Source organism: Limulus polyphemus, unplaced genomic scaffold, assembly GCF_000517525.1.
Source record: "Limulus polyphemus unplaced genomic scaffold, Limulus_polyphemus-2.1.2 Scaffold1966, whole genome shotgun sequence".
Classification (NCBI taxonomy): Eukaryota; Metazoa; Arthropoda; class Merostomata; order Xiphosura; family Limulidae; genus Limulus; species Limulus polyphemus.
The window spans coordinates 131,166-145,670 of NW_013667576.1; the positions used below are offsets into that span (position 1 = coordinate 131,166).

Below are 14,505 nucleotides of genomic sequence, written 5' to 3' on the forward strand. Positions count from 1 at the left end.
AATTGTAATGTAATTGATACGACAACACGTGGTAAAACTACCGAAGACAACAAAGAGTTAACTACATTATTAATTTAGTCGACGTTATAAAACGCGTTAATTGTAATGTAATTGATACGACAACACGTGGTAATTGATAACGTAGTTAACTTTACAAAACGCGTTAATTGCAACGTAACTGACTTGACAATAGGCGTTAATTGTAGCTGACTTTACAAGACGCAGTAACGGATAACGAGTAAAAGAATAATGTGTTTTTGTTACCCATGTTATGTCTATGAAATTTCATACATCGGAAGAAGTATACACATGTGCGCGCGAGGTGTGTATAGCATGTTATTTTGAATGCAAATTTACAGGATGGATATATATGTGATCATTTAAAACAATTGTCTTAAAAAAAAAACCTTGTCCAAGAGAAACTAAATTTCACGTTGAGCATCATAAACATGTTTTATTCAGAAAAGTTTTGGCATGGTGAAGTGTGTTTTACACAAGATGTACAACATGCTTATATCAATCATCATATGATGCCAATCCCTCAATGAAGCTATTAGAAGCATCATCTGTTCCTCTCAATATCATATAAACGCGTTTCATTGATATCATCAATCTCGTACTGTTGAAAGAGAGAGAAAGACAGAAAGAAGAAAAAGGAAATACATTATAATTTGTAAGAAAAGCGATAAGGGTATTCTGCATAGTATTAGTTTCAAACATTTTGTACTATTTCAAATTTATCTGAATAAAACTTATGACCCTCGAGGTGCCTCGAGGCAAATCTTTGTTCTTCTAGAACAAGTAGCTTGAAGATTAGTCATGTTAAATATGAGGGTTTCTTTTTAATTATCCTGTATGTATATATTTATATCTATATCAGGAATGTGATCAGTATTAACAACACGTACCATTAACCGACAAATAAAGTATATGCTAAGAAAATATATCATGCAAATATTTCGGAATGACAATTTGATATAGTCTCATTCAAACATCTCTACTGAAGACTGAAGTCTTTTAAACATTCACGAGACATTCTAGTTTGTTTGTTTTTAATTTCGCGCAAAGCTACACGAGGGCTATCTGCGCTAGCCGTCCCTATTTTAGCAGTGTAAGGCTTGAGGGAAGGCAGCTAGTCATCACCACCCACCGCTAACTTTTGGGCTACTCTTTTACCAACGAATAGTGGGATTGACCGTAACGTTATAACGCTCCCACGACTGAAAGGGCGACGAGGCATTCTATTTTTCTATCTTGTTGGAAATATGATAACTGGTATAACTCGAACAGAAGTCTTTGGCCTATCATGATAAATAACCTGTTAGCCACCAGTTTCCATTTCATTGAACTGAGCTTTACTGGCAACATTTTAGGCTTATTCTGTATCTTGTCTTTGAATGAGTAATAAATCGATAGCATCGAAAAACTGAAGCGGAAATTGGAGCAGTTTCAAATTGTCTTTCCCTATGAGTAACTATGAAGTTCATTTCACCAACAATTACACCAGACTTAATTACAGATATATAATCTGCAAGACCTAAGACTTTCACTATAAATGATGAAGCTAGAAATTCCATTATTGAAAAATGCTGTTGTTCTTAATATAAAAAAAACGTAATTGATAACGTTTTAACGTTATGATTATGAAGCAAGTAGGATAATCGTTTTCGCTCCATGAAAAGCACATAAGCACATAAAAGCACATGGCGCTTAACTCCAGTTTCCTAGATGATAGTAGTAACACATGCATCATGGATGGGATGGTTAACCTTCCATCTACCCTCCTGATACCCATTATACAGCTGAGTAGACTGGAATAACTGAAGTAAGGTGTCTTGGTCTGGGACACAACGATATGTCGCAAGCAAGCCTCGAACTCGAAACCTTTTGACTACGAGTTCAAGGCACCAAAATCTTACGATTGCGTTTACCTTATATCGAGAGAGAACTGAAAAGGTGGGCATTTGGGCTCCGGCCAAGGCCCAAAACACGATTGATTAAACAGAATGTTTGATAGGTAGTTAATTATTGATTTTTTTTTACTCCGTTTTCTTTCTCCTCTCAACTTATCAGATATTATATCGTAAAATACAGAATTTTAGGGACCCCCTCCAAAAAAAACAACAACCCCAAAATCTTATACTAATACAAGCAACTATATACTTTTACATTTAGCTATATCAGCATCTAAAATAGCACACACTGTTGAACTTAAAGACCCACAACAGCGATTGATCAGGAGACGCTCGTTAACGTCTTTTGTGTGTGTTTGTGAAAAACAACTGTATCTTATAATGTGAAAACAATTATATTTCCTATTGTTTTTTATACAAATAATTAGTTTTTCAAATCTTATGCCTCTCCCCCAATGGCACAGCGGTAAGTCTCTGGGCTTATGGTGCTAAAAATCAGGTTTCGGTACCAGTGGTAGCAACAGCACAGACAGCCCATTGTGTAGCTTTGTGCTTACCAACAAACAAAATTTAATCTTATATAAATACATAGGTTCAATGTGATGAGTAGAAAAAACTACCAAAACTAACAAATATAAAAACAATTAATGTCTTGCACATATTTCTTAACCAATCAGTTTCCATCTCGTCAAATATAAATTGAGAAGCTATATTACGCATTTCAATTTATCGAATATATTTTGAAATAAAACACAGGATTTTCCTTATATAATCTAATCGTGTTGCATTCAAATAGAATTATCATATGACGCACGTGGGAAAATTGTGAAGGAACCGTGATAATTAGCTCATGACGCACATATGGACAATAGTTCTAGCAAAATAGAAACTTCGTAAACTATAAGTTAGCGATTATAGGTGCAGCTTTGCAACTGCCGTTTTAGTAAATGTTTGGCTAAAAGGGGAAAAATTGTGCAATATTGATCAGAAATTAGAATCTGAAACCAGCTTCAAAGGGTCAAAAAAATCTTCGCCAACCAGTTTCAGTCTGCCCCAGCCATATATGAGCAAGTTGATGAGCATATACGTTCAGTATATATTGTTCCCACTGTTGTTATTTACAAAAGCAATAGCGTGGAAAGGGTCCGAAAAACTGTTGACCAAGAACTTACCGTGTAACCCCCTCTATCCTATAACTCTTCTCTCACTGTTGTATATGTTCAATAATTTCCTTTTCCTTTATTACCTGGTCCATCCTCTGTCACCCAATCATAAAACGGCGAAATAATTCTTTAAACAATAAATTACAATAGCGTGGAAAGGGTCCAAAAAACTGTTGACCAAGAACTTACTGTGTAACCCCCTCTATCCTATAACTCTTCTCTCACTGTTGTATATGTTCAATAATTTCCCTTTCCTTTATTACCTGGTCCATCCTCTGTCGCCCAATCATAAAACGTCGAAATAATTCTTTAAACAATAAATGACAATAACTTGGAAAGGCTTACAATCCATTTTGGCCAAGCTCGTCCTCTGGACAAACTAGGCAATTGCTCAGGGCGGCAGAATTTCTAAAACTAATTAATAACTACGTACATAATGATACACATGATCGTTAATAAGATGTTTATTATTAAAATATTTTGTTAGATATCTTTCTTGCAGTTTTTACGATTGTGCTTTATAACAATTGAAGACATATACACGACGCTTCCAAAGCCTGTAAAAAGACCTTCTTCGGTAATCCTTTCTTTAGACAGAGGTTTGGAGTCTACATTCTTCATGGAAGATATTAAAATTTACCATAAGAATGCTCCCCTTTAGACTCTGATCAAGTAGTTCCTTTTCCGAAAAGCAGTGGTGATGTGTTTGATAGTCGTTAATATTAATTTACAAGCAAGCTTTACTAGCTTCACTTAATGGCTTCTAATTGGTCTGCGCACTCAACTATCGTGAAACGAACGTGTTTATTCCTCATTGCTTAGTGAACTGTGTCGTGGAGCATGTGTTTCTAGCGATTCTCCAAATATTCAACTGTTTGTCTTCTCACCAGAGGGAAATGTCTTGTGAATGTTGAGGGAGAGATAGCAAAATAGATTGGATGGGCTCTAAATCCAAAAATGGTTACAGTCTTCTTAAGTTCAACGGAGATTTAGGGTTAAGTGAAGTAAACATTCCTGTTTTATTTTGTTTTTTGTTGTTGTTGTTTTAATTTGCAGCATCATTGAGATCATTCCTAAATCATATAAAAATATTTTAAATTTTAAGTTCATAACTCGAGTAAATTCTTTATAAAAGACGATAATAATTCAATCGCATCTTTAAATTCACGTTTATATTAAGTGTTCAATTCAGAAATGATGCTACAAAACACAAACAGAAGACTAAATAAAACGAAGCCTAATAATACAAGGCGAGTTGATTTTCAATTTAAAGTGTACTATTCTTTGCCAAAGATCTACACTTTACGGTGTGCGTCTCGAGACTCCTAAATCAGTATGAAAAAAGTACCTGTAGAAAAGAATACAACGAAGCTAAAATCAAGGAAGCGATAATCAAATCTCACTCATACGTCTTAATGAGTTAAAAACATTTGTAAAAAAATAGAATAAATGTCTATTCTTCTACACATCAGGAAATCATAATTAAAGCTTACTAACAAGAGAAATATAAATGTAAGCATATTTCAGATCTCTCAGTCAGAAAAGATTGAGTTAACAAATGTTAGACTTAACAAACTTTAGCACTCAGACAACAAAGGATACGTTTTACACAACATCAAGTGAAAGGCTCTTAGCCAGGTTAAATAGAAGTCTTCACATTTAACGAAAGCAGCAAAGGGTCTAGTTATAAAAGAATCCTACAAAAGAAACTTATTTTGTACAAGGTTTTAGTAACTATGAAACTGAAATACAAGAACATCTGTATACGACATATCTACCTACAGAAATATGATCACAGAATAAACAAAGAGGATAAAGACAGAAGACAAAATAACTGATGGAAGAAGAAAAACTCTCTGCTAAGACTATAATTGACGGAATTGAAGCCCACTCACAGCTGTACTGAAAACCTATAATATGGACCTAATGGCGACATTTTTCTCTAAGGCCTATGGTTCTGCTCATTGCTCAGCGACAGAAACACTACTTTGGTTAGCTGATAAAGAAATAAAACCTTGCTCAGACCACGTGTCTTGCATTTATTTTTAAGAAGCCCGTTAATGTAATAAAAATTGTATGCTAAGATGTAGACCAGGGTGTAGGCTGGTATTAAGCTACCGGACTGTGAATCAGATGGTTCACTGTTCTCGTCTTATTGCCGCGAAAAAAAGCGCTCCACGCTTTGCATTCGTGGAAGCGCTATAAGAGTGAAAGTCAAATCACACTATTGTTCAGAGAAGGATAAACCAAGAATTTACTGTGGGTGCTATTGATTAATTATCTTTATTATAGTCTATCAGTTCAAAATTATGAACGGCTATGCGCAGATAGCCCTTGTGTAGCTGTACGCAAAAATGCTAACAAAAAAACAAAACAAATATTGGAATATGATTTTAATAAAACAAAATCGGTTCTGTTCAGTTTAGGGGTAGTTGTTCAATAATTCATTATTTCTATAATATTCCTATAAAAGAAGGTATCGGTGACGTCATTATTTATAGTACTTTTTGGGCAGAATTAAAAAATTAAAGTATCTAGCATCAGTTTCAAAAGCATCTATACTGAACTAAAGTGTATCATATCAGACAGTTTTATCATAAGTTGTTTGTTTATAAACAAACAACTTATGATAAAAGTGTCTGATATGATCATATCAGACAGTTTTATCATAAGTTGTTTGTTTATCATACCAGACAGTTTTATCATTTTAAGAAACAGAATAAGTTGTTTGTTTTTTCCAAAGTTGTGCTTTGGCATTCAATCGAAACAACAGCCTTTAGCTCGTGGACAAACACAATAGATCTGTCTCCACACTGATGTCCAGAATACTTCACTAGATGAATAAATAATAACACTTCTATCATTCCCAACATATAGTTCAAACCTAAATCAAGAGTTTTTGAACACACCAAAATGGAAACGGAAGTTTAAAATTCCTAGAAACAACTAAAATAATAACTATCAACAAAAAAACAATGTTTATGTATATAAAAACCTGCAATAGTTCACATGTAACAGATCACGTCAAAAGCGACAAGAAAATTATTTAGAATTCAAAACGATTTTTTAGTCATCCCAGTGTAAGTTTATGGACTTATAAAGCTAAAATCAGGGGGCTCGGTTCCCCGTGGTGGACAGAGAGCAGATAGTCCTATTGTGTAGCTTCGTGCTAAAATAAACAATTCTTTAAGAAAATGGTTGCCCAAAACGGGACATCAACAATATTTTCGAAACATATGACCGAAGTAAAAAATAAATAAAACCAACACAGCATTTTATACATTAGTAACAAGCCCGAAATTGAAAAAAAAAGAATTAAACAATTTAATTTTACCAATCAGAACAGAATAACAAAGACCTCAGACAGAGCATTCAAAAACCGTATTTGTCTTTCAACTCAGCGTGACAATCACACTTGCTACAAAAGAAATATCAAACAAAAAACGCAGTTAACTAACCGGAGTGCAATGTTTCCTGAGCTATATAGGGAAACAGGAAAATCTCTCCGTGTGCATTTCGAAACATGTCAGAACACAAATGTAAACATAAAACAAAGTTGATTGCAGCAGCAAAACAATAAAAAACGTGGACCGCCAGAACAAGACCTCATACAGGAATTTCGACTAATATAGCCACTTGGCAAAGAAAAAAACGTTAAAATAAACTGATAAAAATTTGAGTGGCATTTTGTATTGTCGTGTATATTTCGCACTTATACTCCTATACGATCTCAACGGGGATTCACCGTTAAAATAGGTTCTTCTTCTTCTTCTTCTTGGAAATTGGAATAAATTGTTTCTTAAAGCTATTGGAATACTCTTATAAAATAGAATAATGCTATAAGTAATAATAAAACAAAAATACTGGGATACTATCATAAAATGGAATAATGTTATAAGTAATAATAAAACAAAGATACTGGGATACTATCATAAAATTTAATAATGTTATAATTAATAATAAAACAAAAAATAAAACATTTCTTACAGTGTGAATACATGTGTGAAACCTCATAAGGGTGTGGTAGAGATTGGATCTTTCCGTTCCTGCACATCTCCTACAATGTGAATATATGTGTGAAACTTCATAAGAATGTTATAGAGATTGGCTATCTCCCTTTCTGTACATCTCCTACAGTGTGAATATATGTGTGAAACTTCATAAGAATGTGATAGAGATTGGCTATTTCCATTCCTGCACATCTCCTACAGTGTAGATGTATGTGTGAAACTTCATAAGAATGTGCTAGGCAAATCTCATGAGATATTATTGGGATTACGGCTGAGAATACTGGTAACAGCCAGGATACCCACCTGATGAATTACTGCATCCTAATTATTATAGGTTTCAGTTTTCTTTTGTAATATTGAATAATCCTAATGAGATCGGTGCATTAAATAATCTACATTATTTACTGGATTATTTTTTAAGTTCTGATCATGTAAGTAGCTTTCTGTGAAAGTTATTGAAATTCCCTTTTCCGCATATTATAGATAACTACAATATTCTTTGCTTTTACATGAATACATAGTTTTCCATACTTCTAGGTTTCAACTATATCCATCATTATATTTGACATTATATATAACTGGAAATGCATTAATCTGGCCAAGTTTTGTCAATTCCTTTTCTTGATATGTACAAAGTCCTGAAATAATTCTTGCGTTTGCAGTTATTTTTTTAAGGTTAAGGAGACCTTACATACAGTTCGATTTTGTTGTTGTTGTTGTTGTTAAATATAATCAATAATTAATTTTTATACCTTTGACGATACGATATTTTTTTAAGAGAAGGAATACAGAACCAGCCTAACCGTACGTATGCCCAGATACCAATTAAATATAATTAATCTCACCCGAATAAAAAATGAGAATCTAAAAAATAAAGAACCGTTTCTATTGACAATATTAACTATTAACTATTTCTATTAACTATTCACGATAGTTTTATTTTATATTTATTATCTAACACTATTGATTAGAATGTTTAATATATCCACAATAGTTTTATCTCTTATTCATTGTCTAACACTATTGATTAAAATGTTTAATATATCCATAATAGTTTGATATATTGTCTAACACTATTGATTAGAATGTTTAATATATCCTTAATAGTTTGATATATTGTCTAACACTATTGATTAGAATGTTTAATATATTCTTAATAGTTTTATCTATTATCTAACACTATTGATTAAAATGTTGAATATATCCATAATAGTTATATTTATTGTCTAAAACTATTGATTAAAGTGTTTAATATATCCATAATAATTTGATTTATTGTCTAACACTATTGATTAAAATGTTTAATATATCCATTATAGTTTTGTTTTTATATATTGTCTAACACTATTGATTAGAATGTTTAATATATCCTTAATAGTTTTATCTATTATCTAACACTATTGATTAAAATGTTGAATATATCCATAATAGTTATATTTATTGTCTAAAACTATTGATTAAAGTGTTTAATGTATCCACAATAGTTTTATTTTATATTTATTATCTAACACTATTGATCAAAATGTTTAATATGTCCATAATATTATTATTTATTATTTATTGTTTTGATTATTTTGATTCTAGCTTAATAGATGGATTTAGAACTAACCTATACTGACCAAACCTCACGAGATATTTTTGGGTTTACAGTCGAAAATATCACTAAGATCGAAGGTACACAACGCATTCCAACCATTGTAAGGTCTTATTTATAATTTTGTATACATCTAATTAAAATGATGTACTAAATTAGCTATTTTATTACTTGTTTAATTTTTAGTTCTGATCCATTTTGTTAGCTAGCTTTTATCAGAAGTTAATGATAATGTAACATAATTAAAGATACTTTAAATTACTTTACGGTCCCCTAACCCCTATGAAATAGTTTGGACAGTGTTGTTAGAAATAGTTACAGTGTTAAAATCATTATCATACTAAAACAGTTTCTAACTTCCAATATGATTAACAACCGCTGGTGAGGATTAAAAAATAAAACTCTATTTAAAATGCTATGTCAGTAAGTTTGTTTGTTTTCTTGTCTGCAGGACCTTGCTGAGAAGTAAACACCTGTACAGGGATTTATGTCAAGAAAGACAATAAATATTTATTTATCTATAATTGCTACACTAAAGATAATTTGCCATATAAGCATTTTGTTTCACGTTAAAGAATAGATTAGATTAAAAGAAAATTTATTTCTACATTTTTACTTCATATCGGAAAATATGTAATAAGGTTATTACTCAAAAAATGACCAAGCAGACATCAGTTAAAACAAACATAAAAAAACAAAACTCACCATTGAACAAACTGGCTTTACAGCTTAATTTCGGTTAAATGAGTAAAGGAAAAAGCAAACAGATTTATTTGCCCCCCAGTAGCACAGCGGTATGTCTGCGGACTTACAATGCTAGAAACCGGGTTTCGATACTCGTGGTGGGCAGAGCACAGATAGCCCTTGTGTAGCTTTGTGCATAATTAAAAACGAACGAACAAAAAACGAACAGATTTATTTCTAATATATAGTCACGTTATTTTTACTGTTGTAATTTCTCTTGAATGGTGAAAAGCTAGGATATGTTGATGAAAGAACTATTTAATATAAAAAAAAACATTATTAACTTTAACTGAAAGAACTATTTAATATAAAAAAACAAAATTATTAACTTTAACTGCAGCTTTTATTCTAGTTGATTTTTCATAAAACGTATAATAACAATTATTTGTTATACATTTTCTTTTTATCTTAAACACATAATCATCATGAGCTTAATTTTTCTTTAGTACGTCAATTGAATTGTCTAATTGTTGTGTTAATCGAGAAAGTATAAATTGTTTTGTAAGTGGGAAAAAAATGGAGGATTTATACACATTAATATATAATTTCACTCCAGAGTACCAATATATATATATATATAATAATGAAGGTTAATATTATTCTCTCTAATAGCTGTGAAATACAACGTGTTCGTAAGTTAAGTGCTAATGTTACTTTCAGATTATTTCCAGCCGATAATATCTAGGTTTAGGATTAGTTTTGAAACGAATCGTTTAATAGACCATTTAATAGGAAATTTCTATTCGTTAAGTTCTAGCGGACATTATTAGAGGAAAATAAATCTTATTAAACACGACTAATTTCAGACTAGTTTTCGACTTCAATGACTTCAAAGTGTTTTATGAAGTTGTTTTATTTGAATAAATAATTCATGATATTTTTTTACTTAATTTATAATATATGTTTGAGGAAAATATATTATTTTGTATTCATAATACAGCTTTTAGAAGTTTTTTTATCATACTTAAGAATAAATTATGACGAATAAAGTTGTTGTAAATTGTTATGAAATTTGTGTTTGGACGTGGGTTTTGGAAACATATCTCTAGTAATATAACGTTTAACAAATTTCAGCTATAGAAAAAAAAACTTTTCGAACTACACAGATAGTATAGATCCTTCATTATTAATCAGGAAAACACGTGAAAATAAAACGTTTGGTTTTTTAAAAAGAAAATTATAAATTATTTGATAAAGTTGCAAATAGAAAGATTGCAGTTGTAGATATTGAAAGAATCCAAGAAAATCAGAAAACCGAGTGTATACTTACAAAATTCAACACAAAAACTAGAAGCTAAAATAATTATTTCTTTAACTAATCATTATTCTATATATATATATATATATGTATACATATGTGTGTGTGCATCTGGTATCAAGCGCGCTAGGGAAACGTTATTATATATTTAAGAATAATAGTGTGAACCATTATGAGAGATGATAGTTCTGTGTAAGAATTTTTTTGAGCGCTGATTTCTATTTAGTTCAACACTAAATGACACCTCTTTTAACAGTAATATGTCAAATATTCTATAACTGTTAGAATGAATACTGTCCATGACAACATATATACTGATAGCAGTAAGACTGATACTAAAAACTGAAACAACATCAGTTATGAGAACAGAGAGAGAGAGAGACTGGTTACAATGAAATTGTGTCAGGTTGATACTTATAACTGAAATGACATCAGTTATAAGAACAGAGAAACGTAATGGTAACAATGAGGTTGTGTCAGGTTGATACTTATTACTAAAATAACACCAGTTATAAGAACAGAGAAGCGTAATGGTAACAATGAGATTGTGTCAGGTTGATACTTATAACTGAAATAACATCAGTTATAAGAACAGAGAAACGTAATGGTAACAATGAGGTTGTGTCAGGTTGATACCTATAACTGAAATAACATCAGTTATAAGAACAGAGAAACATAATTCGATGACTAGTAATGCTTGGAGACGGCTTGAATGAATAATGAAGAAAAAAATTCATATAAGTTTAACAAAACAGCAAATGTACAACGTTTCGACAAGGTTTTGTCATCATCAGGTATATCAGAGAAACATAATGGTAACAATGAGATTGTGTCAGGTTGATACTTATAACTGAAATGAAATCAGTTCTAAGTAATCAGTAGAATATAGTGAACTACGATTCAGTAATTTCTTACTTCAAAATTAAATTGCTGTTACGTTTCGATTGTGAGCATTTTAAGAAACTATTAAGACAATTTATCAAAAGAATGTTTACTTACTGTAAGAAATTTTATTTTTGCATTAACATAAATTAAAATCTCTTAAGACTGACGGACGTTTTAGAATTAATGCTTTGAACAAATAAAGTTACTTTGGATTTCTGTTTCACAAATGTTACTATCTCTGGGCATTCGCCCTACACACATTGTACATTAAACTGTAACATACTGTTTCTATAGCCGTTTTTGAAATGTTACTCTATCAACCTTCTTTATCAACACTCTCAGTAGAACTTAGTGTCAGTGTCCTTTTAAGTTGAGAAGATGTATTAGTTACTTTCTAAGGTGTTTCAGTGTACATTTGCAGAGTATATGATACAATACGAAGTGACTTATTGCTGTAAAAGAAGTAAGATAGTTGGTCCTAGGGTATCTTAGGTTACAGATGAAGTAGTTTATATGTTACACAGAAATCTATTACATTTGCTCCTTACCTTCTTATTTCTTATCTTCACACGCTTCCTTTCTGAGAGTCTAGAGAGCCCAAGAGAGCATCCGTCCGACACTAAACATTTCAAAACCTAGAACCTAGTGAAGAATTATAGCGCTCCCAACTGGTTCACTGGCTAAACATAGAGGAGCGCAAGGAGGATAATGCGCGAGATCTTTCAAAGCGCACGCAGAGAACGCAGGTTACTGACGTCACTAATAAAGAATATTAAAATTGTATGAATTTAAAAAAAAAAAACTATCTGTAAAATTTGGTTCTTCATACATTAGAGTTCTGTAGAAACTCATATTTTCTTAGAATGAGGAGACTTATTGTTGATTTATTCCTAAAACATATACAACCAAAACTATCATATAAAAAAAAAGATTCAGGTGTCCTTCCAGCATGCAACACAGTGGCTCAATGGTAATTCTGTGGACTTATAACGCTAAGAATCGGGTTTCGATACCTGTGGTGGGTACAGCTATTGTGTAGCTTTGTGTTTAACTACAAACAAACCTTCTAGCGTGAGATTTAGATACTTACGAACATCCTATTCTTACTAAAGTCAGTCCTTAATCATTACACTCAATCGATCGGTGGTTAGATGGACCTTAAATTTTGGACATCTCTGCTTACCGAAACACAGACACAGCATAAACCACGAGCACTAATCAACATCGCTTCAACGAGCTAAAGGATTACAGTCATCAATGGAAAACGAACAAATTTAGAAGCACCAACATGAAAAAAAAAATCAAAATCACACAAAAAATTAACCTACATAAAGCAGTACGGAAATCATTTTAAAGTAACTATAGAAAAGAAAAAGACCCGCGAAAAGAAATTTAGATATAATTAAACCGTAAATTGCAATGCCGACTAACATGAAAGAATGAAAGTAAAAAGAGACGTGATAATGAAATTCAACCTATTAAATGTATTTGGAATAGTAGTCACAATTAATGTTTGCTATGAATTTCATCATTAGTTTTACACTGACATCGGACTTAACTTTGACAATATTTCATTAATATTTGATATATTATGCCTTTTAACAATCTCGCATAAAGTCACATATAGCAGTCTCTAATATTGTATACTAATAGACTAGAGAGAAGGCACCAAGTCAATAGCACCCTCCGCCAACTTTTTAGCTGCTATTGTCTGATAGGAATAATGGGATTTGACTGTCACTCTTATAGCTTACCCACAGCTCCAAAATACGGAGCACTTTTCGCGAACCATGAATTTTCAGGTTCATTGTCTAAGTATGCTATCCACTAAGCCCAATTTTTTTCTAGCAATAAATTATACTTTCAACTGCCTAATGAAGATAACGATTGAATATGTTTATAGTTCTATTTTTTTATATCAATTGGTAACTTAAAAAGTAATTAGTATGTTTTTCATATATCTTATTTGGTGTACTTATTCGAACTTCAAGTACACCGTACTCTTTGGTGTTTTTGAATGAAAAGTAGTTTTTTCTTTCACCGATGGCAGACACTGCACTACAAGGGATGTCTTAAAAGTTCTTCTGTTTTTTTTCAGATTTTCATCTGCACTATTTATGAATATTTCAAATCCTAGTTATTGTCTGGTTTTACTGGAATAGATTGGTAACTCCCAATATTCACAATCAATTTAAGGAAAAAAACGCTATTTTGTAATACACGCAACATCTTGATGATTTGTTCTTATAAAACTTACGCACAAATGCGTATAAACTAATATAAAGAGAAGCTTCAAATTATAACACGAACATAAGTGATGAGATTTGTTTGTTTGTTTGTTTGAATTTCGCGCAAAGTTACACGAGGGCTATCTGCGCTAGCCGTCCCTAATTTAGCAGTGTAAGACTAGAGGGAAGGCAGCTAGTCATCACCACCGCCAACTCTTACCAACAAATAGTGGGATTGAATGCAACGTTATAACGCCCCCACGACTGAAAGGGCGAGCATGTTTGGGGGATTCGAACCCGCGACCCTCAGATTTCGAGTCGAGCGCCCTAACCACCTGGCCATGCTGGGCCAACTGATGAGATAGTTAATAAAGAAAACCGAATCAAAGCCGGAAAAAAACGATATAATGTGAGTACAAATACTAATTGTAATTAACTTTTTTCATCACATCAGACACAAAGGGAGCCTAGTGGGTTTATCCTATGAACTTCCAAACCAATTGACAGTAAATTGTGAAATATGCATATGTGTTATAGTATTTTGACACTTGTGTAAAGTTAAAATCATAAATAATATTCAACGTTAAACTGGTACACAATTAAAAACATTTTATTTAGGCCTATCTGAGGACGACGTTGTAACGTCGAAACGTGTAGAGTCGTCAACTTTTGAAGGCCATAGATAGGCCTAAATAAAATGTTTTTAATTG

The 14,505-nt window shown here is 32.0% G+C and overlaps 1 protein-coding gene across 2 annotated transcripts in view; it reads right to left on the reverse strand.

Moving 5' to 3' along the window:
• LOC106465509 (regulator of G-protein signaling 3-like) overlaps window positions 1-12,223 on the reverse strand; it is a 77,658-nt gene extending 65,435 nt beyond the window's left edge. For both annotated transcript variants that reach the window (XM_013925736.2, XM_022393420.1), the window contains exon 1: window positions 12,116-12,223. The gene's annotated coding sequence lies outside the window, so the exon portion shown is untranslated. The remainder of the gene's footprint in view (window positions 1-12,115) is intronic.
• Window positions 12,224-14,505: the final 2,282 nt, after the last annotated feature.